The sequence below is a fragment of the Triticum dicoccoides genome, chromosome 6A (genome assembly GCF_002162155.2).
Source record: "Triticum dicoccoides isolate Atlit2015 ecotype Zavitan chromosome 6A, WEW_v2.0, whole genome shotgun sequence".
NCBI classification, from domain to species: Eukaryota; Viridiplantae; Streptophyta; class Magnoliopsida; order Poales; family Poaceae; genus Triticum; species Triticum dicoccoides.
In genome coordinates this window covers 3,959,157-3,983,895 of record NC_041390.1, presented here as the reverse complement: position 1 = coordinate 3,983,895, position 24,739 = coordinate 3,959,157, and the positions used below count along the sequence as shown (strand labels likewise).

General features: G+C 45.8%; 1 pseudogene; it reads right to left on the bottom strand.

The window, feature by feature from the left end:
- Positions 1–860: 860 nt before the first annotated feature.
- On the bottom strand, positions 861–17,368 carry LOC119315115 (annotated as a pseudogene).
- Between the last annotated feature and the right edge of the window lie 7,371 nt (positions 17,369–24,739).

The window sequence follows — 24,739 nt, the reverse complement described above, 5'->3', positions numbered from 1 at the left end:
ATGCCTCCAAAGACTATTTGTAGCATTTCTCATAATGCCTCTAAAAATTATGCCTGGCATCTCTCATACTGCCTTCAAGACATTTTTGTGGCATTTCTAAAGAATGCCTCAAAACCATTATGTGGCATCTTTTGTATTGCCTCCAAAATGTTTCCAGGGCACATAAGAATGCCACAAACTTTACATATGCATAATAAGAATATGATAAAACCACTGTTACAGCAAGCTCAATAATTTGCATCTAGCTCTGTAAAAACACACATACAATAGAAAAAAATATTGAGAAGCTTGCATCGGCTAGAAGTATCATCGTGCACGCGAATAATGCAAAGCATCACCATCAGAACATCTTCACAAATTCAGAAACAATATCGAAGTATCAATCAGAAACACACAGGTCACTTCCTACTGTTGTGACAACAATACGAACAAGTGTTACAGGAAAAGGCATGTACAACTCACTTATGACCATCTTTCATGTTTCCCTGCCCGAATTCCTAAGTATGTTGTTTCCGGTTGTAGCAGAGATTGCTTGAGTACCTTTTTTCATTCTTGTTGTCTCAGAAACTTTCTTTCTCTTCAGTGTATTCCTTACTGCACCTTCTGAAGTACTGCAACCAGTCTGATGGTTGGTCACCTGAGTTCCAGTAGTTGTTTTGTTGGGATCCACATTCTCACTATTGTTGAAAGACATCTGACTACAAACACTAGAAACCTACAATTGGGTAAAAATAAAAATCATGTATAGTTATACATAATATGAGCACAAAACAACAACTATGAGCTATGATAGTACCTTAGAATGCAACACGGTAGTACGGTCTATTTGCATAATCTGCATGAAAAAGAGGTCAGAATAGTTGCATATATAAGAACAGGGCAGATGAGTTAGCAAAGTGTCACGTATCATACATTTTTGCGTGGCCATGGAATACACCTAGCTTGGGCATTTCCTAGCCTGTTTATTTTCCCTTATGCAGGAGGCAGCTCAGTTGTTTCTTTGAGCGCGATGTTGACAAGTACTTCAACACAATCAGCTAGTGGTTAACCATCAATAGCTTTAGCTTTTCTATCAGTTTTCTGAATGGTTCCCATTGCCACCACACTTGCACTGTTTGGTGACGTCAAACTAACTTCCATGCCACACTTTATGGTATCTTTTAATTCGTCCTGTAAGTTGCAATAGTACTAAGTAACCCTTCTAGTTTGCTAGTTGGTTCAAAAGTTGAGACAAATATAGAAAAATCACCTTTGGCCCCTTTTAGAGTGGTGTTTGAAATATTCCTGGTTTCTTATGTTTAGTTGTCTTTGTCTTCTTCAGTTTTGGCACAGGCGCAAGACTTGGTAGTGCTGATTCTGTTATCCTTGATTCCAGTTGGGTTGCCTTCACCTTATCTGGATGCCTTGGAGCAGCCATTGCCTCGGATGCCTTGGTAGTATATGAAAGTGAAGTTGCTTGTTCTTCGTCATTCATGTTTTCCAAGTCCTAGTATGTGGAGAATCATATTTAGCTAGTAGTAAATGCTCAAATAATGTGACTTAATTTAAGAGATGAAACAAGAATCACCTTAGAAGGATCTTTATTTGGAAGCTCCTTTTCTGGAATCTCTCCCATTTCAACAGACCCCCTAGAAGCTATGATCAAACTTTTTAGCTCATTGTACTGTTCTTGCATTCTCTCACTCTTGGCCATTATTGAAGTTTGATTTGCCACCAGAGTATGCACCACATGCCGAAGCTCCATGTTCTCTTGTTTAGCAGCATGTAGTTCAGCTTCAACTTGAGCAAGTGTAGGATCGAAAGTATGTCTAGAGGGGGGGTGATTAGACTACTTGACCAAATAAAAACTTAACCTTTTCCCAATTTTAGTTCTTGGCAGATTTTAGCTATTTTAGGACAAGTCAAGAAATCATCACACAATTCAAGCAAGCATGCAAAGAGTATATTGGCATCGGAAAGTAAAGCATGCAACTTGCAAGAATATAAAGGGAAGGGTTTGGAGAATTCAAACGCTATTGGAGACACGGATGTTTTTCCCGTGGTTCGGATAGGTGGTGCTATCCTACATCCACGTTGATGGAGACTTCAACCCACGAAGGGTAACGGTTGCGCGAGTCCACACAGGGCTCCACCCAAGGGCAATGGTTGCGCGAGTCCACGAAGGGCTCCACCCACGAAGGGTCCACGAAGAAGCAACCACCCACAAATGGTCCACGAAGAAGCAACCTTGTCTATCCCACCATGGCCATCGCCCACGAAGGACTTGCCTCACTAGCGGTAGATCTTCACGAAGTAGGCGATCTCCTTGCCCTTACAAACTCCTTGGTTCAACTCCACAATCTTGTCGGAGGCTCCCAAGTGACACCTAGCCAATCTAGGAGACACCACTCTCCAAGAAGTAACAAATGGTGTGTAGGTAATGAACTCCTTGCTCTTGTGCTTCAAATGATAGTCTCCCCAACACTCAACTCTCTCTCATAGGATTTGGATTTGGTGGAAAGAAGATTTGAGTGGAAAGCAACTTGGGAAGGCTAGAGATCAAGATTCATATGGTAGGAATGGAATGTCTTGATCTCAACACATGAGTAGGTGGTTCTCTCTCAGAACATATGAGTTGGAATGATGTGTGTGTTCTGATGGCTCTCTCACTGAATGAGAAAGAGGTGGAGGGGTATATATAACCTCCACACAAAATCCAACCTTTACACAGTTTTCCAATCTCGGTGGGACCGAATCAATAAACTCGGTCGGACCAAAAATGTAAACCTAGTGACCGTTAGGAATTTCGGTGGGACTGACATGCAACTCGGTAGGACCGATTCGGTTAGGGTTTGGGCATAACGTAATCTCGGTGAGACCGATTACACAAACTCGGTGAGACCGAATTTGGTAATTAGCTAACCAGAGAGTTGGTCAGGCAAACTCAGTTGGACCGATTTGCTCTTTCGGTGAGACCGAAAAGTTACAAAGGGGAAACACTGAGTTTACATTGCAATCTCGGTGGGACCGATTCACTCTTTCGGTGGGACCGAAAAGTTACGAAAGGGAAATAGAGAGTTTGCAACCCCATCTCGGTGGGACCGAGATCCTTATCGGTAGAACCGAATTGCTAGGGTTTGGCAGTGGCTAATGACAAGTGAAACTCGGTGGCGCCGGATAGGAAGAATCGGTAGGACCGAGTTTGGCTTAGAGTTTAGGTCATATGTGGATATGGGAAAGTAGTTGAGGGTTTTGGAGCATATCACTAAGCACATGAAGAAAGAGGCTCATTAAGCAACACCTCATCCCTCCTTAATAGTATTGGTTTTTCCTATGGACTCAATGTGATCTTGGATCACTAAAATATAAAATGAAGAGTCTTGAGCTTTTGAGCTTGAGCCAATCCATTGTCCTTAGCATTTTGAGGGTTCCACTTTCATATCCATGCCATGCCAATCATTGAGCTTTTCCTGAAATAATCATCTTGGAAGAGCATTAGCTCAATGAGCTATATGTCGTTATGAATTACCAAAACCACCTAGGGATAGTTGCACTTTCAATCTCCCCCTTTTTGGTAATTGATGACAACATATAGATCAAAGCTTCGACAAATGATAATAAGCATGAAATATATCGTCGCTTTGAGAAGTATGTGATAAGTAAGAGCTCCCCCTAAATTTGTGCATATTTAAAATTTGCTTTGGACTGCAAATGCACAAAGAGTTAGAGTCGTGGGTTACTCTTCCATGTCACATACATCTTGGTGGAGCGCTCAAAATGATAAGATTGAAATGCATGCACTCATCACCAAGAATAGTGAATGATCACAAACGATAGATAGAATGATAATATTTAAGCAAGCATTAAGCAAACATTAAGTGTAGCTTATGATCAAACACATGATCATCGATGTCTCACAAGCATAAGGACGTAGTATCTCACACACAAGCAAACAAAGTTCGAAAAACTACCAAATAAAGCAAGAGAGAAAAGCAACACACTCTCTCTCTCGAAGCCTATGATCTATACATCTTCTCCCCCTTTGGCAACAAGTTACCAAAAAGTTCCTAGAAAATGCATAGTGCTAAGTCGTCGCTCAGGCTTGATCTTCAGGTGGTGGTGGAGTCCGGATCACTCCAAGGACGGAGGCTTCTGTAGATGTTGAAGTAGTCGCTGGAGTTGGAGCTGAAGTAGATGCTGGAGCTGAGGCTGTAGCTGGTGCTGAGGTGGTGGCTCTGGTGTCAGCAACTGGCACGGCAGACGACCTCGGGCCTCGTGGCACTCTAGAAAAAGCATGAGTCGTGGTCCTGCCTCTCCTCTCATTCATGTCCTCCTGGAGCTGCTCCACTGCAGACTGAACTTCTATTACCTTGACATCCAAGTCATAGAACTTCTGTTCCATGATCCTCTCTAGGCTCTGCTGATTCTTAGTGAGGTTGGCCAGACTTTGCTCAATTCTCAGCGTGGATGCAATCAAGTAACCGAGCTGCTCTTGTTTGGTCTTCAAGAAATAATCAGATGCCTCCGCTTGAGTAGGCATCCTGGCAGCTTTTTCCTTCTTCGCCTTCTCCTTCTTTGCAAATGCTTGGGAAGATGATGGCTCGTTCTCAGTCATAACAACTTCATTGTCCTCGAAATCTGGACGGATGGGCAGGTGTTCCTTATCCAACAAATATACGCCCGTGCCCATCTTGGAGTTGAGAGCTCCTGAATTTGAGGGGCATATCCACAGCTCCTCTTCTGATCTGCCGCAGTCCTTTTGATTGTTTCCACTATAAGGCTCATAACTTTGAATTTTTGAGGCACGTCAAAAACATGAAGCAAATTGATCGCGTGACCTCTGATCATCTTGTGATCTCCAGACTTGGGCAGAAGGGTGTGCCTAAGGATCCAGTTGATCGTAGGCAATCCTAATAGCAGATAATGCACTGAGCCAAACTTGAATGTGTCAAGAGCTTCATTGGGAATTTCCTTGTACATATTCGACATGGAGTTATGATCCATCTTCTTCTTGGCGTAAATGTCCAAGTCATCTGGTTGTTCCTCTGGGGCATTGATCAACTTCGCCCATTCCTCAACAGTGGATTGGTACCTTGTACCCTCTGACATCCATGTGATCCTTCCATCCGGGTAGAAGTGTGCTGTGGAGTAGAATTTCATGATTAGCTCCTCATTCCACTTTGTGAGCTTCTGCCCAACAAAGTCTGCAACTCCACACGCACTAAAGCTGTCATACACTCCGGGGTAGTACTCTTCATGTTCCTTCATGTAGGTCCAGTCGACCCATCTCATGTCACAAACGATTGGCTTCTTGTCAAGCAAAACAGTTTCATAGAAATCTTGCTGCTCCTTGGTGTGAAATCTGTAGTCCACGACAGTCCTTCTCCTAGAAGCATACAGATCTGCTTCTCTCCATTTCCTGAGCCCTGAGTCTCTCCTTAGCTTCATATCCTCAGCCATAGGATGAGCATCGTTGTGGTCTGGGATCTTGGGCTTGAGCTTCCGAAGGACACTCTCTTCCTCATCCTCAGCAACAGTCTCAGGCACTGGGGCCTTGTTCTTCTCTGCAGCAGGTATACTCCTTGTGTTTCTCTTTGGTGCTGTCTTAGGCTTATATGCAGCCTTGGGTGCTTCCTTGGGCTTGGATGCAGCTGTTCCTGATCTTATGGCATCTCCCATAAGTTTGGCTGCCTTGGGTGCTGGTGCAGCAACTTCTTCTTCCTCCTCCTCTTCTACCATGATGGAGGCTCTCCCAAGCACTTTGGCTACAGTCTTCTTTACTCTCTCCTTCATTTTCTTGTCCTCAGCAGCAATGGGCTCAATGGGAGCAGGTGCAGGCTTCTCAGTTGAGGCTCTAGCCTTTGACATTGGCTGCCTGCCTGCTGGCCTCTTGACTTTCAGGCCTGGCTTTGAGTCTTGAGCTGGCTCAACTCTCTTGGAGGTGGCCTCTTCCTCTGCCACATAGTCCTCATCTTTAGAATCTGAGGTTTTCTTCTTCCTTTGTCTCGTGGCAGCTTTAGGCAGGTTGCTGGGTGTGCTCCTGCTGCCATCATCTGAGGAACTTGAGGGGCTAGTGCCCTCACTCATCACCACTTGCTGCTCTGAGAGGTTCTGGCTGTCACTTTGATCAGACATGTTGCAAACTGACTGCTGACCCTGTGAATAGATTATTGATGTGATAGAGTGGATGAGCATCACAAAAAGCAGAGATTTTTGCAAAAGAATAATCCAAAAACTTAGTTTTAGTCTCCCACTGAAATCATATCAGATCTACCGATTTTCAAACTCGGTGATACCGAAGCAGTTTTGGAACCTAAACTAGTGAACATGGTAGGACCGAGTCACAGTTCGGTGGCACCGAGACTGCTAGGGTTTCACTGAGTTCAAAAATCGGTCACACCGATAAGTAATTCTCGGTCAGACCGAGTCTCACTTGTGCAATGGAATAAGCCAAATCAGTGGGACCGAGTTTTTCAACTCGGTGGGTCCGAGATGGTTTCGGAGGAAACCTAAACCTAGAATTTTCAAATCAAACCTAATCTATGAGCGTTTTGACTAGATAGAAGTTTATCAAACGTGGCCAGAAACAATATGATCACAATGTGCTAGGAATCAGATTGAGGAATAGCACAAAGATCAAGTCCATACCCTAGTTCGGCGGGGACTTGCTACGGCGGCAACGGCGGGGCAGAAATCCCGTTGACGGCGACGGAGACCAGCGACTGGAGGCTGCTGGCGGCGAGAAGACGATCCGGAGACCTCGGGGGCAGAGCAGGCTATCGCGCGGGCGAAGGGGTTCGGAGAAATTTCCAAATTTTGCCCGTGACTATATATAGCCCGACCCTGTCGGTGTGACCGAGTGGAACAACTCGGTGGCACCGAGATTCATAACTGCGTGCAGTTACTGAAACTCGGTGAGACCGAAAGGTTCAAATCGGTTGCACCGAGATCGAAAACCTAGATCAACTAAATGATCTCGGTAGGACCGAAAGTGGGGTATCGGTCAGACCAAGAATCATAAATAGGTTTTGGAAGTTTAAATCTATGACGAATCGGGGACTCCGAGCGCTCCTCACACAGAGTGGTTCGAATCTGACTTGATCAAATTTTGTGATGCATCATGAATAGAGTTTGAGACGAGAAAAGCATAAATAGCTAGAGGAGGTTCTTAGGCATTCTTGTCCATCCACTTGGCAAAAGAAGTAAAACCGAACAATCAAAGCAACAAGTGGATGTCCTCGAATGAGTAAAATATGCAATCAGCATGCTCACACAATAAGATAGCAAATGAAATATGTGGCAAAGCATGCACAACCAATTCTAGCATCTATCAAGCAATTTGCGATGACTAGGTCATCTATATATGAGTATATTGACTTAGGAGTCAAGTGAGAACACTTGATCGTAGGTCATACTCATCGTTTAAGCTCAAGTGGGGTTACCACTTTTACATAAAGCATTGTTTTGTTCACATCTTTAGAGTTGCTTTAGCTCAAGTCTTAGAGTAAAGCTCCCCCTAGATGTGATATCCCCCCTAAGAGGGATGAACTAACCTTGGGTTTTGTCGATGATGACTTCATGTAGATGTTGAAGATGTGGATGCTCAATGTTGATGTAGATCACTTGGAGCTATCCATTTGAGTGAATAGCACTTTCAATACCTACATGGGTTAGTCCCACAAGGAACAAACAAGGATATCCATAGACATAGAGTGATGCACACACAAGATGATGTCCATGAAAACTTTAGGTTACCTTGTCCCTTGTCTTACCAACAAGAGGGTTTGTGACTCCTTGAACTAGTGCAAGATGTGGAAGTTTATTGCACTTGTTCTTGCCAAAATGATAAGAGTGAAGTATGTTGGCGGAGTCACCCTCAAGAACTCTCTAGTTCTTCTTCTTTTGGATCCACATCATCTTGATGGGAATCCTTGGAGTTGTAGTCGTACTTGATGAAGTGGAACTTGAAGAAGTCTTGGGAATCCACTTGACTAAGGTCTTAGGAGCTTCTTCAAATGCATCAATTTCCTCTTGAAGCTTGTCCTTGCCTTTTTGCTCGTAATCTTGTGGTGGAAGATCATCTTGAGCTTGTGTCCCCTTGAAAGAAGTATACTTCTCTTGTTGAGGGACAAACTTTGTCTTGGGGTATTGATCTTCTTCCCATTCAACTCCATTGGCATTGAACTTTCGTTCAAAACCAACACCTTGATTCTTCCGGTGCATTCCTTGCTTGCGCACAATTTCCTCGAATTGCTTACTCCCGGCAAGGCTTTTGTACACTCCTTTCTCTATAATTCCCTTCAATAAGCTATTTTCTTGCTCAAGTGTAACTTGGCTAAGAGAATCATTAGTGGAATCAAGAGAACTACTAGAAGCAACAATATTGGATTTAGCATGATCATTGTTACTACTAGAGGAAGAATCTTTCTTGTTAGATGTGACTTGAGGCATGTAAGTGGATAAGAGTAAACGCTTGGCAATGTAAGAAGAACTTTTCTTGCGGAGATCATCTTTGATTGCCTTTAAGAACTCATGCTCTTGCTCAAGATTGAGCTTTTCAAAGCGTAGCCTCTCATGAGCCCTTCAAAGTTCTCGATGATCTTCGAAGATAGTGTCATGAGCCAACTTAAGAGTTTTTAGTTCTTTAGTTAGAGCCTCAATCTTCTCCTTATCATTGTCACTCGTTTTATCTTGATTAGCATGATTAATTGGTCTTTCATCATAGTATTCATCACTAGAGTTGTCACCAAGCAAATCATCACCTAACAAGTCATCTTCATCACTATTGAAATTAACATAGGACCTTTGGCCATGAAGCATCTTCCAATTCCTTCATTTGGTGAATCGAATATGTCGTAGGAGTTGGTTGACACAAGTGCTAGACCGGCAACACCTTCATCTTGAGTATCTTCGGAGTCGGAGTTATAACTTCTCTCGGAGTGACTGTCGGAGTCGGAGCCGGATACCCATTCACCAACATGAGCTTGATGTCTTCGTCTTGTGTAGCTCCTTGATGATTTTTCCTTCCTTTCCGAATCCTTGCTTCTCTGTGAGTATCTTCGTTCATAACGATCATCTCTACTCCTTCTCTCTCTTGGTGGTGATCCTTTGCTTCTTCTTTTTGGAGAATCTTCTCTTCTCTTGTAGGGAGCCGTACACTCATTGGAATAGTGTTCGGGTCTTCCACAATTGTAACAGTTTCGTTCTCGACTAGAAGATCTTTTGTCATTGTAGGACCTTGACTTGGAGCTTCTATCTTTGCTTCTACTCTTGTAGAGCTTGTTGAAGTTCTTCACCATTAAGCTCAATTCTTCATTGAAGTCTTGTTTCTCACTTGATGATGTAGGGGCTTCACATGAGGCTTTGTAGGCACCACTTGATTTGTTGTGAAGTTCCTCTTTATCCTTAAGTGACATCTCATGAGCAACAATTCTTCCAATCACCTCCGTTGGCTTGAGATCTTTGTAATTGGGCATCATTTGGATCAATGTGCACACAGTATCGTATTTTCCATCCAAGGCTCTTAGGATCTTCTTGATGATGAATTTATCGGTCATCTCTTCACTTCCTAGGCCGGCAATCTCATTTGTGATGAGAGCAAGCCTAGAGTACATTTCAGCAACACCTTCACCATCCTTCATCTTGAACTTGTCAAGTTGGCTTTGAAGCACATCCAACTTGGATTCCTTGACGGAGTCAGTACCTTCGTGCATATCAATCAAAGTGTCCCAAATTTCCTTTGCATTCTCAAGACGGCTGATTTTGTTGAATTCTTCGGGGCACAATCCGTTGAAGAGAATATCACAAGCTTGAGCATTGTATTGCAACATCTTCAACTCATCCGCGGTAGCTTCACGGTTTGGTTCTCTCCCATCAAAGAAGTTACCTTGCAAACCAACATACACAATAGCCCAAACAGCGGGGTTATGTCCAAGAATATGCATTTTGATTTTATGCTTCCAACTAGCAAAATCAGTACCATCAAAGTAAGGACCTCTACGGTGATAATTTCCCTCGCTAGACGCCATACTTCTCCTAGGTTGTGAAACCAAGGCTATGACCACCAAAAGCTATGGAGATCAAGCAAATGGAGACCAAAGCTCTGATACCACTTATAGGATCGAAAGTATGTCTAGAGGGGGGGTGATTAGACTACTTGACCAAATAAAAACTTAACCTTTTCCCAATTTTAGTTCTTGGCAGATTTTAGCTATTTTAGGACAAGTCAAGCAATCATCACACAATTCAAGCAAGCATGCAAAGAGTATATTGGCAGCAGAAAGTAAAGCATGCAACTTGCAAGAATATAAAGGGAAGGGTTTGGAGAATTCAAACGCTATTGGAGACACGGATGTTTTTCCCGTGGTTCGGATAGGTGGTGCTATCCTACATCCACGTTGATGGAGACTTCAACCCACGAAGGGTAACGGTTGCGCGAGTCCACACAGGGCTCCACCCAAGGGTAACGGTTGCGCGAGTCCACGAAGGGCTCCACCCACGAAGGGTCCACGAAGAAGCAACCACCCACAAAGGGTCCACGAAGAAGCAACCTTATCTATCCCACCATGGCCATCGCCCACGAAGGACTTGCCTCACTAGCGGTAGATCTTCACGAAGTAGGCGATCTCCTTGCCCTTACAAACTCCTTGGTTCAACTCCACAATCTTGTCGGAGGCTCCCAAGTGACACCTAGCCAATCTAGGAGACACCACTCTCCAAGAAGTAACAAATGGTGTGTAGGTAATGAACTCCTTGCTCTTGTGCTTCAAATGATAGTCTCCCCAACACTCAACTCTCTCTCATAGGATTTGGATTTGGTGGAAAGAAGATTTGAGTGGAAAGCAACTTGGGATGGCTAGAGATCAAGATTCATATGGTAGGAATGGAATGTCTTGATCTCAACACATGAGTAGGTGGTTCTCTCTCAGAACATATCAGTTGGAATGATGTGTGTGTTCTGATGGTTCTCTCACTGAATGAGAAAGAGGTGGAGGGGTATATATAGCCTCCACACAAAATCCAACCGTTACACAGTTTTCCAATCTCGGTGGGACCGAATCAATAAACTCGGTCGGACCAAAAATGTAAACCTAGTGACCATTAGGAATTTCGGTGGGACTGACATGCAACTCGGTAGGACCGATTCGGTTAGGGTTTGGGCATAACGTAATCTCGGTGAGATCGATTACACAAACTCGGTGAGACCGAATTTGGTAATTAGCTAACCAGAGAGTTGGTCAGGCAAACTCGGTGGGACCGATTTGCTCTTTCGGTGAGACCGAGTGGAACTCGGTGAGACCAAAAAGTTACAAAGGGGAAACACTGAGTTTACATTGCAATCTCGGTGGGACCGATTCGCTCTTTCGGTGGGACCGAAAATTTACGAAAGGGAAACAGAGAGTTTGCAACCCCATCTCGGTGGGACCGAGATCCTTATCGGTAGAACCGAATTGCTAGGGTTTGGCAGTGGCTAATGACAAGTGAAACTCGGTGGCGCCGGATAGGAAGAATCGGTAGGACCGAGTTTGGCTTAGAGTTTAGGTCATATGTGGATATGGGAAAGTAGTTGAGGGTTTTGGAGCATATCACTAAGCACATGAAGCAAGAGGCTCATTAAGCAACACCTCATCCCTCCTTAATAGTATTGGCTTTTCCTATGGACTCAATGTGATCTTGGATCACTAAAATATAAAATGAAGAGTCTTGAGCTTTTGAGCTTGAGCCAATCCATTGTTCTTAGCATTTTGAGGGTTCCACTTTCATATCCATGCCATGCCAATCATTGAGCTTTTCCTGAAATAATCATCTTGGAATAGCATTAGCTCAATGAGCTATATGTTGTTATGAATTACCAAAACCACCTAGGGAAAGTTGCACTTTCAGCAAGGCGCTTCGAAGCAACTCCACCTACTAATAGACCAAGGCCACTTGTCCTTCCTTTCTTTTCTTTTGGGAAAATTGATGAATAAAGATCACCATCACGGGCCTCCTCACCAATCGAAGAAGGATCTTCCCGAATCCTTTTTTTAATGTCATCCTGAAAGGTTCATATAACAGTAGGGTTGCTAGCATGAATTTTATGAAGCACTGAACAAAGCAGTATCAAGTGAAAGCTAACTAGGAATATAATAGAACAGAGCACTATGAAGTGAACTACATATACCATTTTTACTCCGCTTTGTTGGTTGACTGGATATCCATTGTTTTTTGTATACGTAACCACGTAAAGCTCGACACGCCCAATTTCTCTACCCTCTACCATCTCCTGTAGCAGAGATGAAATGTTGATACACCAAGGCAAAAAAGACAAAAGAGAAAGAGCCAAAAAAAGGACAAAGACACCAAGGCAACAGATCTAGATAGCAAATCAATATTATGGGGTAAAATAAAACAAGGGATATTGATTACCATTTGATCAAGGACAACTGCAAAACTTCGTGACCCAGCGGTGTGGGTCCCCTTGCATCCCTCGAGTTGCGATGCCCGAGTGGCTTTGTTTCTCTCAGATTTTGCCTGGACACACAAATATGATGAAGAAACTCATCACAAGCTTATATGTGGAACACATATTTAGCATAGGATACAAAACTACACCATTGAGTACTCACCTTAGCTTTTTCTGTTCTCCAGTGTTTTACTAGCCACTCCCACTATCCAATTGGGATTCTATTATCACAACCATTAAGAATATTCCGTGCCCGTGACAAATCAGCTTTGTAATATTTCCTCTTTAAAACAACCTTGAAGTCTTTCCATTTTTTACTGGCTGGTCTCAACACCCATCTTTTGTATGACTCATCAATGTTGAAAAAGGCCTATTATAAAATACAGTTGTGACAACTTGTTCGTTGAAAAAGAAAATGACTTATTTGTTGAAGATGCAAATATATATGTTAGATTGCATTGACCTACCTTGACAGAATCCCACAACTTTTCTTTCTCTAACTTTGGTACTTTGCTCCAGTTTTGAGCAGCTAAGGACATTTCTTTTCCTTTCACTAGGGTTCCAATAAAATTTGTCAGCTTGCATGTCTTCAAACCACATGGCTGACCAAATTTGTTGAACTTCAAATTGATCTTGTTATCAACATCATGTTCTTTCCAGAAGCGCCTCATGTGAGTAGGTCCTCTTCTTGTCTTCTCTACAACTTCTGGTATATGAACAGATAGGAACTACCATTAGGCCCATGCAAAACAAGCACATGTAAATTTTTTATGCCCTCATAACTAACCATGTGTTTGCTCCTGTTCTTGTCGAACTTCCTCTTCTTGTTCATGTTCATCTTCTTGTCCAGACTCACCTTCTTCATCTTCCGATTCAGTTTCATCACCATGTTCACCGTCATCTTCTTCATCTTCTGATTCAGTTTCCTCACCACTTCCCTCATGGCTCCTTAAGTCAACATCTTCTTCAGCTCTGGAATTCTTCAAAATCAATACAAGAAAACAACATGAGTAATAAAAACAAGTGTTCAAAGTTATCCATGTTGAGCTCTCAAGACCATCAGAAGTAATAAAAACAAGAGCTCACCAAATATTTTAAGAGCTTACCATAGTGAAGTGTTCTAATTTATCCCTGTTTGAAGCTTCTGCTTTAAATTGTTTTATAGCATTAATGCATTCCATTTGAGGTAGATTAACTTGTCTGACTCTATAATTCAGGTCATTCAATCTTCTTTCATGGTCAGACACATGGGACTGAATAAATGCATCAGATCTTGATCTCGAACTCATCATATTTCCTGGTATGTACAATTCAAAACTCGGTTAGAAAATACAAGATCAAAACTAAGATAAAAGCAATCAACAGCACTTGAAATTTAGTTCAAAAACAATCAATAGCTCTCACCTAATCCTAGTCTAATATTCTTCATGCCCATCAATTCTAGCCTCCATATCAAAGAAGTCTCTTGTAGGTGGATGAACCACAGCGTACCAATCCCTCTCTATAGAATCTTGTACATAATATACTTGGGTGGCTTGAGTTGCGAGGATAAATGGCTCATCAAATATGTCATTGCCGCTGCTTAGCATATGGTTAAAATTCACCTCAGTTATTCCATATGGGTCCTTACGAACCCCAGCATCAGGGCGAACACTGTCAACCCAATCACACTTGAATAAAACCACGCTGCCTTTGTTTGAATAATTGAGCTCAACTATTTCAGTGATTCGGCCATAATAAACAACATCTCCTAAAGCTGGATTCTTATCTTTAGCACTTGAGAAACTAGATGTCTTTGCAATCATAGATACTCCATCAAATTGCGCTTCTTTTCCGTCACCATATCCCCTTGTGTGGAAAGTGCATCCATTTATAGAGTAAGCGTTGTACTTTCTCACCATCCGATATGGCTTTTGTGCTAAGACTTTAACTTCTTCAGGGATCTTAACATTATTGGAAATCAATGATTGAACCTAGAGACGTAACATAGTCAATGCAATATCTCCACATGAAGCGCTTTAAGAATTTTAGCGTGAGATCATAGACACTTACATGGTCAGCAAACCAAGTGTGGAAACTATTGTGATGGGAGCGTTCTACATCACGTATTCTTTTGCGTCGACCCGCTGATAGAATATCATGATGTTGTCTACATGAACATGAGAGGGGGTTACTGCTAGTTCAGAGAGTATGGAGAGTGTGGAACAAGTGGTGAGAAACTTACTGGACATATGGAGCAATGTGGGGGTAATTGACCAACACATATCTTTGAGCTTGGATCCATGACGTGTAGTCTAGTTCTTCAACACAAGGACCAAATAAAGGACGACCGACTATTCTCAAGTATGGCTGATGGTTTGTCGAGTCATTGGAGCCAATAAAATCATTATGTCGTCCTGTTTGAGTGAATATGGTTGGATAGCCATGCAAATATCGTGAGCAAAATGTAAGAGTGTCATCCAAAACATATCCCTCTGCTATTGATCCCTCTGGGTGACTTAGCGTATGGATCATACTCTTCAACTTGCCCAAAAACCTCTCAACAGCCCACATGCTTCGGTAATGCACCGGTCCAGCAATCCGTACTTCAGTTGCAAGATGAATGGTCAAGTGTTCCATGATGTCAAAAAAGGAAGGAGGGAATACTTTCTCCAATTGGCACATGATTTCAGGAATCTCATCCTCCAACTTTTGTATCTCACTCACGGTGATAACCTTAGGGTATAATTGCTTGAAGTAGTTGCACAAACGCATCAATGGAATACAAACATCTTTAGGCAAAGTTCTCCTAATGGCTAAGGGCAACAGATCACGCATTATAATATGACAATCATGGCTCTTTAGTCCATTTAATCTCTTTCTCACCATATCCACTTTGTTGTGCAAGTTGGATGCATAGCCCTCAAGAAACCTAGCATCCTTTAGAACCTGGCAAAACATCTTAGCACCATGTGAATCCAAGTAGTATAATGCCGGAGGTAGGTATGGTTTACTTCCAGTTAAATCTGGATGTTGGTCTTGGCGTATATTCAACTGTTGTAGGTCAAGACGTGCATTTAGATTGTCCTTTGATCTTTTGCTAACATTCAGAAGGGTATGGACAATATTCTCAAACACATTCTTCTCTATGTGCATAGGATCCAGATTATGACGCAATAGAAGTGTTTCCCAGTATGGCAGCTGAAAGAAGCAACTTCTCTTTCTGAATATTGAAGTGTCTTGCTGCACGCTCGTATCATTCTCATCTACCTGATTACGGTGTCACTTCCTGCTGCTCTTCTGCTGCAGTTTCCCGTATGTAGTTTTCATGTCCTTTGTCAATATTGAAATTTCATGTGATGAAAGGGGAATGGGAGGCTCTCGATGTTCCTCAAAACCATCAAATGACTCAGCATCAAATCGAAACTCGTGATTAGGTTCCAAGAATCTGCGATGTCCCATATAGCATTTCTTGTGTCCATTCTTTAACCAAAGAGAGCATGTCTCTGATAGACAATGGGAGCAAACTGCTATATTTTCTCCAGACAAAGATCCACGCCCAGGCCAATCACTTATTGTCCATAGTAGTGCGGCGCGTAAGAGAAACTTCTTAGATCGAGAGGCATCATAAGTCCAGACTCCATCATTCCAAAGCTCCAGAAGATCATCTATGGTCAGCTGCATGTAAACATCCATGTCTTTCCCTGGAGATTTTTTACCAGGAATGATGACAGAGAGGATAAAGTTTGATTGCTTCATACAAATCCATGGAGGAAGGTTGTAGGGGATCAAGATGATAGGCCATATGCTATATGAGAGATTCATATTTCCAAAAGGGTTGAAACCATCAGCTCCCAATCCAAATCTAACATTGCAAACTTCTGAACTGAAGTCTTTGTGAATAGCATCAAAGTGTTTCCATGCAGGTGAACCAGCTGGGTGTCGTATCAAGCCGTCCTTTGTGCGGCCTTCGCTGTGCCACCTCATATCTGATGCCGTCTTTGTAGAAGCGAACAACCTTTGGAGTCTCTTCTTTAGCGGGAAATGACGAACCACCTTTTGAGGCACCTTGTGGACACGCCTTCCATCAACTCCGGTATTTACGCTCTTCCATCTACTTGTGCCACACACTGGACATGATATGGCATCAGCATGTTCCTTCCTAAATAGAATGCAATGTTTTTGCATGCATCTATACTATTATATCCAATACCAATGGCTCTCACAAACTTTTTGGCCCCATGAAAATTTTTGGGCAAGGCCTCACCTTCCGGAAGTGCCTCCTTAATTAGCGTCAATACCTCATCAAAGCAGACATTGCTCATTCCCCTCATATTCTTGATGTGAAGCAACCTCACCAAAAATTGCAGCTTCGAGAATCTTTTGCAACCTGGGTACAGCTCTTGGCGTCCATCATTAACTAATCTATAGTATGCTTCAGCATCATCGTCCAAGTCATCTTCAGACTCTTGCTCCTCTCCTAAAGTACGAGTATCATACATCCCGAATCCTTCCAGTAGCATCTCATCCATCTCATCACTATCAGCATATTCTTCAAACTGTGAACTAGGACCTGAAGTTGTTTCGGAGGGCCGCATACTTTCTCCATGATGAATCCATGTGGTATATCCAGCCATGAATCCATCATAAATCAAATGATCATAGACTTCAAGTTCACCTAACCAATGAGAGTTTACACATATCTTGCAAGGGCAGAGAATACTATTACTTTTTGCTGGCGTACGAAAAGCAAATTTTATGAAGTTGCTAGTTCCTTCAGAATACTCGGCGGAAGACCTTGCTGCACGCATCCAACTCCTATCCATTCTCAACTGAACAAAACCAAGTTCTTCAACATGAGGTGCTTAGAAGAAGTTATGTAACATACTAAAGCAGAGGCCACATAAAAATTCTATAATAAATATTTGAATGTGAGCAGAAGCAAAGAGGAATTTCTAGAAGCAGTGTCAGTTTAACTAGCAAAAATACCAAATCAACTATCAGTTGTTCCTTGTCGTTGTTGCACACTACTTCTGGGAGTACAACTAGCTTATTGTGAAAGTGCCAGTAATTAGTGTTATATATAGTACTAATCTACATGTATTGATCAGTTCAGTGCTTCTCCAACAATAGTCAAACTGCACAATGTCGTGCCAAAATGATAGTTCATACAGAACATCTAGCACAAACACAAAAGGAAAGTAAAATGAAGTAGAAAAATTCAGGGGCATTACCTCAAACACCTTGTGTGCACCGGGGCGTTGGATCAAGAACAGCAACCGAACGTGGGTGAGTCTGGCATGGGAAGGACAAAGCTGATGCGTGCGAGGCCACCTTCTTCCTCCTCCTCCTCCTCCGTCCCCTCCTCTCCGGTGCCTGGATATCCCCTCTCCTTTGGGTCTCCTTCACTCGGCCGCTGCAATCCCACCGCGAGATCGGGAAGGAGAGAAGAAGAGGTCCAGCGCGGGATGGCGTTGCCGGTCGCGGCGCCGCGGCGGCCGCTACGCCTGCGGCAGCTCCGGTGTGGGACACCGGTGGCGGAGGCTTCGGTGGCAGCGATGACGCCCCAAGCGATCGATGCGAGCAGATCGAGTCGATCTTTTGTTTTTTGTTTTTTTATTATTTCGATGGTCACCTATAGAAGACAGAGGTGGGAGGGTTATTTTGCAAATAGTCTAAAATCAAGGGTCAAATCTGTATAATAAGCCAAGCATTGGAGGCGCTATCCACCGAAACGCCAGCAACAATCGGAGGCATTTTCTAAATCCGCCTTCAAAGCATGTGAGCATCGGAGGCACTTTCTCAAAGTGCCGTTAGTACCATGATTTTAAGGCATTTTAGGAAATTGCCGCTAATAAAATGCCTCCTAATGACGTACGTGTTGTAGTGACACGCGCGGAAAAAAGGTATAGCCGAGGCTACGTCTCCTACTATTAGTTTTCCTTTTTATTTCCTTTTCTCCGGGAACAATATTTTTGCGTTGGCTGTGTATATAGGGATACACAGTCGACACAACCGACCCAAAAGATCAACTAAACCTACTCGTATACGATGACTCACGCAGCATATAAAATCGTAATCGGACTCAGCATGACTTCTAGCTAACTTCTAGTGACGTAGGCAACTAGCAAAGTTGCCGGCAAGTGCTACTCCTAGCCAGACTCAGCATGCACACTAAGAGCATCTCCAGCCGTTCGGCCCCCCAGGACGCTAAAAAATAGCGGTCTGGGGGCGAACCGACGCTAGTTCGGCCCCTAGGGGCGATCTAGCTTCCAGTCACGCCCCCAGGCGCCGTTCCAGGACGCGGAAAATTCGAACTTGGTCATTCCCGCTCACAAAAGACGTCACACAAGTCCGGCGATCGCAAGTCACAGTTCGGCGATCGGACAGGCATACAAAAAATAGAGCGACAGAAGTTCGCGTTCGCATCACTCGACGGGCTCTGCCCCAGGCATCGGCGGAGTTGGCGTGCGCGGGCTTGGCAGTGTCGGAGCTGCTTCTGCGCTGGGCGGTGTCGGCGCGGCATCGGTGCTGCTGGGCGTCGTGGATGCGTCATCACGCGGGCTTGGCGGCGGCGGCGGCGTGGGCGTGGGCGTCGGCAGCGGTGTCGAGGGAAGCTGGTTCAGGATGAGGCCGCGCTCCGCCAAGTACCACGCCTTGACCGCCTCGTCGGTGCTCTGGAGCATGTCCGCCCCGCCCAGTAGGAAAGCCAGGTCAGTGTTTCTCTTCTTCGCGGCGACGTTTGTCCGGAGCAGGTCGAGCTTGACGGCGCTGCTCGACATCAACGCCGACCACCGCGCGTCGGTCTTCTCTTCACGAAGAACGGCCCGGGCCTGCACATCGGCGAGGCAGTGCTCGATGGACTCGTGCACTCGAGCGGTAGCCGCGTCGGCGTGTTTCCCCTTCTTGGCACTTTTGTTGCCGTCCAGCCGCCCTTCCGATGCGCCAGGAGTCGGCGCGTCCGGCTTGTAGGTCTCCTTGTCCTTGTCGAGAGTGCGCCGGACTTCCGCCCACTTCTCGCATTTGTCAATGCGCTTGTAAACGTGAAGGTACTTGAATTCGCCGTCGTTGTTGCTCTGCCGGTACAAGGTGAACATGCGCAGCAACTGCACGGAGGAACAAACCGTTGGCAGGCGTACACGGCGAAGAGAGGCGGGAGAGACCGGCATGGCATATCTGATCCCCAACGCCGGCGCCGCTCTCTGGGCGAGCCGCGACCTCCTCGACGATCCCATGCCACTTGTTGCACGCCCCCTGGATACGCCCCAATGGTTCGCCATCTCCTTCGAGCCGCGCTGCATGTAGACACCCTTGAAGTAGGGGTCGACGAGCTTGCGCTCGTCGAACTCGGCCTTGATGCGGTCCCAGTACGTGTCGATGCTCTGGTTCGTGCCGGTGGTCGGGTCGAGGCAGACGACTTTCAATGCTTCGGCGAGGCATTCCTCCTCCTTGGACGCCCAGTTGATGCGCGGCTCGCCTGACCTGGCCGCCCGCTTCTTCTTCTTGCGCCCCTTCGCCGGAACAAGCGCCGGCTCCTCCTCCTCCTCTTCCTCCCCGTCCTCCTCCTGCTCCTGCTCCTCCTACTCGTCCTCCCGTAAACGTAGCCGAGCTCGCCGTCCATGCCGCCGCTGAGATCCACCGTCTCATCCTGGGTGACAAACCCGTGAGACACGGCGGCCGCGGCCGAACCTGCGGCGATGATGTCATCCATGTCGCCCTCGGTCTCGTCGGTGTCGCTGAGGTGCGAGAAGGGTAGCGCGCAACGGCGTAGATGGAGGGTCGGGGAGGACGCGTAGGCGGGCGGCGAGTAATTGTATGGAGGGTACTGCACGCCGGCGAAGGCGGACGAGGGCGTGCGCTGGGCCGGGTGTCCATGGGGAAAGGTGATGTTTGGGTTGAACCCACCGTGTGCGTCCCCGTCGGCGTAGCTCGGCGAGGGCGATCCCCACGGCTGCGGTGACGGAGAGCCGGCGCTTTCCTGGCCCCAGGGAGCGTACTGGGCGTGGCTGCCGGGTGGATTCATCATCCCCGCGCGAGTCGCCTCGGCCTCGGCTTGGTCCGCCGAAGCGGCAGCCGCAGCCGCGCGCGCCGCGTTGTCACGGGCCTTCTTGGCGATGGCCCTGTTGCGCCGATCGGCGGTGACAACCTCCCGTCGGTGAACTTCCGCCCTCCACTCGGCGTTTGTCATGCCCGGTGGATTGGATGGCGGCGCCCTTGGCTTCCTCTGCTTCGGCTGGGCGACGGAGGCGGTCGCGGTTGCCGCCGCGCGGGGGGCGACGTACTTCTTCGGTGGCATGCCGGCCGGCTGGGAGGCGAGCGGGAGGCAGATTGGCGGGAGAAAAGGGGAAAATGGGAGGGAAGTGGGGGAAAAGCGGGAAGAAACGGCGGGAATAGGCGCTGGACTCGCCAACGGGGCGGACCCGCGCGCCCTTTTTCGCTTGTGCCGGCGCCCCAGGCGCCACCAGGGCGCCGGGTTCTGTTTGGGTTTGCCAGCACCAGTTTCGGCGAGTCCACCCACTATGATTTGCGCCTCGACTCCGGGATCAACAGACGAATTTTGCATTTTTGTAGAACTTGGAAATAGAAAAGGCGGAGAAACAGATTAAGAAAGTAACATTACTTGGTATGGATTCCTTTTTCAGTGGAAAAAATTAGCGAACAATGTGATAGATGTCTGAACTTTTTTGGAAAAAAGGTGGATTTGATTAACTCAATGTGAAGCATCAAGAAAATACAACCACGATGAGCACACACCTGACCTCTGCGTATGATGCACACAATCAATACCAACACACGCAAAAATATCCCTGCAAATAGCAAAGTGATATAAGATCAAAGCTATGATTGGGCGAGATAAAAAAACCAAAATGACCTGATCCGTGATCAGCAAACTACAAGAAAGGCCATATGCTCACCACTATCTCAAGACACCATACGAACGATGACTTTCTACAACAACAACACCTTAAAGAAGGAAGTGACGTTTAATCGTAGCCGTCACTAGATCCAGCTAGTTATGGCCAGAATCTAGGTTTTCCCCCTGACAGTCCGAGCATATATGAGCAATACCTTTAACAAGGTAATGACGTATTATTATCGGCATTGGCAGACTTCAGGAAAAGGCTTTCACCCCGGAGCTCCACCATCAACGTAACCACTTTTCATGGTTCCAGTAGTTACATGTGATGCACCGATGCACAACTAATCCTCTGCGTCAAGCCTTCATCTATAATTTGCATCTCATTGCCAAAGTCAACTACTCCCTTCATTTTTGTATACAAGGCCACCATGAAAATTACAATTTGCACCTATACAAGGCCACAAACATCAATCGAGATAAAATTGATGAGCTTGCCTCGTACTCGCAACCGAGGATATTAATACCCCTGGCATGCATGTGGGAGTGAGAAGGTTGATTTTTTTTGTATCACATTAACCCATCAATGAGGAGTGAGAGGGTTGTCTTGTTGTGCGTTGAAGAGAAAAATACGCATTAATTAACACGTCAAGCGAGAAGAAAAAACTACCTTACAACATTGGCTTAAGTAGGATTAATTTCTACCTTGATACCTATAATATGAGTTTATGGCCTTGTATACAAAAATGAAAAGAGTATCGGATATGAAGAGATAAACTTCTCGAAGATCTTTCGATGTCGACCACCGCCGTTGAGCCATAGGAGGTCGCTGCACCATCATAGTCTGCAGCCACCCCCGCTAGGCCGACCTAAATCTAGATCACTCTCACGGCTCGAGGTACCATACACCGACGACGGGAGACCAAGCCGCCATCTAGCAAAGCCTTGCCCAAGCGCCACTGGATGACGCATGTGTTGCCGCCACCTCTCCACGGCGTCGCTCCTCTTCTACCTGTTTCTCTCATGGTTGCTTTCAAGAACATACTAGACTTGGACACACACCAACACACCCATATATCAAGAAAGAAGAATATAGGGCCTTTGCCTAGAGCACTCCCTTGGTGACCACGGTGGCTACATTGTGCTTTTGGCCTCTCAACCAATTTTCCATTCACTCAAAGGAAACCATTTATACAGGGACTCGACACTCCATGATACAAGCGGCCACAACAACCACCATGCACGACTCACGCCACTAACTACTCCTATTATCATGCTCACGTCCAGCTTCACCACAACGCCCAAACAACCCGGCCGTTCATCTAGCTAGCTAACCAACGACCTACATGCATCCATACCAGAGTGCGTGCTAGCTTTCCTCAACGGCCGGCCACTAATCAGCTAACTACATGCATGCAACTAACTAATCAAGATTACTACTAACATTTTCCTCCTTAATCTTGACTTGCCGTCGACGGAGTAGCTGCCGGGAAAGTCCATTCTTCGTCTCCAGGGCCGTCGCACGCTCGTCCGCCGGAGTTGACGTTGCTGCTCCCTTCGCCGTCGGTCATTGCCCCAGCCGCCGCCGCGGCCTCCACACTCGACGCGAACCACGCAGCATGCATCATCTACGCACGAACGCTGCAACCTCTCATTCTTCCTCCTCGGTGACACACGTTGTGCTCCTTCTCCCCTGGTGACACACGCCTGGCGTTTCTTTGCGCCCCGCACATCCCGCGCGCACCCAACGCGTCCGACGAGCCCGACCGCACCAGTGCGTCCCGCACGTCCCGAGCGCACCCGGCGCACCTGACGAGCCCAACCGCACCATTGCGTCCTGCAGGTCCCGCACACACTCGACGCGCCCGACGCTATGCTCGTTGCACCGTGCGGCACGTCTGCGGCCTATTTACCACCACGCAGCACCTCCGCGGCCGCCGCGCTCGCCGTGGACTCACCGCACGTCGCCTCCGCGTCTGCCATGGCAGCCGCAACGCCGCACACCTCCACAGGCCGACACACGGCCCGAAGCTTCACCGCGCAGCCGCCGACGAACGCCGCCACCGCCGGCACGCCTCCGGCAAGGGGACGAGACACCCAAGATAAACCAGCTCATGATATCAATTGTTGGCGCCACCTCTCCACGGCGCCACTCCTCTTCTACCTGTTTCTCTCATGGTTGCTCTCAAGAACACACTAGACCTGGACACACACAAACACACTCCATATACCAAGGAAGAAGAACATAGGGCCTTTGCCTAGAGCACTCCCTTGGTGACCACCGTGTCTACATTGTGCTTTTGGCCTCTCAACCATTTTCCATTCACTCAAACGAAACCATTTATACAGGGACTCGACACTCCATGATACAAGCGCCCACAACCACCATGCACGACTCACGCCACTAACTACTCCTATTATCATGCTCACGTCCAGCTTCACCACAACGCCCAAACAACCCGGCCGTTCATCTAGCTAGCTAACCAACGACCTACATGCATCCATACCAGAGTGCGTGCTAGCTTTCCTCAACGGCCGGCCACTAATCCGCTAACTACATGCTTGCAACTAACTAATCAAGATTACTACTAACATTTTCCTCCTTAATCTTGACTTGCTGTCGCCGGAGTAGCTGCCGGGGAAAGTCCCTTCTTCGTCTCCAGGGCCGTCGCACGCTCGTCTTACCCTAGCCCATAAGTTGAAATAGCTTCTTACTTTTCATTGTGAAGTCCCCAGTCTTCTCCATGATACGATTGATTTCAGTAAACTCCTCAACCATATCATCGACCTATTGAAGTAGTGTCTTAGAACTTGAAACCTTGCAACAACTATAGTTTCTTCACTTTGCTCAATCACAGTACCTGCTGTATGCAATGATCAAGAACGATGCTTTGACCAGGAACACTTGAAATGATCCGAATTCCATCAGTGTCTAAACTTTTAAGAACTATATAATCAAGACCTCCTTTCATCCAAGTTGTCGGGGATGGCTTCTCAACTACTGCATAATCTGGAAATTGTGAAATAAATGTCATCATGTGAGAATATAATACAGGTTCAGTGTTATAAAAGTGGATTAGACGCTAGGTGCCATATGACTGGGTGCCTATATACTTATGCATGGACTGCCACTCACATAACCCACCGCGCCTTGTACAACGTTGCACATATTTCACGGTAAATTTGAGAAGTATTTTGCAAACAATTAAGAATGCTAGTATTAAGAAGCCATATTAAGGTTTGGCCAAACACAAATTAAATTCAGAGCAATTCTCTTGATCCTCAATGGTCTTTATGAAATATCAGCAATCATTATCATAAAAAATGGATTGATCGTGCACATACATGGAAATGAAAGAAGAAAGATAGGTACAAATCAATGAGGAAAACTACACTATTTAGTGGATTACACAACAACCGGCCAGCTCGTGAATAGCATGGACATACCAGCAGTTTTCTACAATAAGGAACCAGCTCGC